General features: G+C 34.3%; 1 non-coding gene across 1 annotated transcript; it reads left to right on the forward strand.

Annotated features, from left to right (window-relative positions):
• The first annotated feature begins 248 nt into the window (after positions 1–248).
• On the forward strand, positions 249–334 carry TRNAM-CAU (transfer RNA methionine (anticodon CAU)). Its single transcript is given in 2 exon segments — positions 249–286; positions 299–334. It is a non-coding gene; the product is annotated as a tRNA-Met (tRNA).
• Positions 335–747: the final 413 nt, after the last annotated feature.

The raw sequence follows: 747 nt of genomic DNA on the forward strand, positions 1-747 counted from the left end.
CTCAAGTCGATGCAAAGGTGCTCCTAATTATCACCGTTGCACTAATTAGACTCGCCCAATAAATAAAGAATATAAGTGCAAAGAATAAAATACATTGAATATATGTTTGATTTTATAATAATTTATATTTTATTGTAAGAATATAATTATCCTTCAACATTTTTTATCTTATTCTCCATCCCTGACGTGGGTAGCTTAGCGAACGATATCATAGTTTGACCAATTTATATCAACTCCTCATCACGTTTGGGGTGGTGGCGCAGTTGGCTAGCGCGTAGGTCTCATAGCTTGCTGAGTGATCCTGAGGTCGAGAGTTCGAGCCTCTCTCACCCCAATTTTTTCGATTTTTATTTTCTTAGCTCTGTTTGCTCGTTCTCTCTGGCTGGGCTCTTGGTCAATAAACGCAGAATTTAAAATTTTTCGATTTTTTTACGTGTCCTTGCTTGATGCTTGTTCTACATGATTGAGTTCTTGGCTTTATTTATGCAATTTCCAGAAAGCAGCTATAACAAACCTCTATTTGTAGAGTATAAATAATTTAAGAAGTTCTCTATGAGTATAAATATATTTGCATTAACAAACTTCTCAAAATGCTTTCATCAAAATGGTATCAAGGCAATTCATCATACAAACAAATTGATGATCAAGGTTCTTTATGATCTTGTGACATCTGTATATCGTGAAGTATGAAAAAAATTAAGCATCAATGTCTACAAAAACTTGGAATTATGGATGGCAGCCAAAATC

The sequence above is a fragment of the Phoenix dactylifera genome, chromosome 6 (assembly GCF_051530095.1).
Source record: "Phoenix dactylifera cultivar Ajwa chromosome 6, Ajwa_hap1_PhDact_Kaust_v1.1, whole genome shotgun sequence".
Classification (NCBI taxonomy): Eukaryota; Viridiplantae; Streptophyta; class Magnoliopsida; order Arecales; family Arecaceae; genus Phoenix; species Phoenix dactylifera.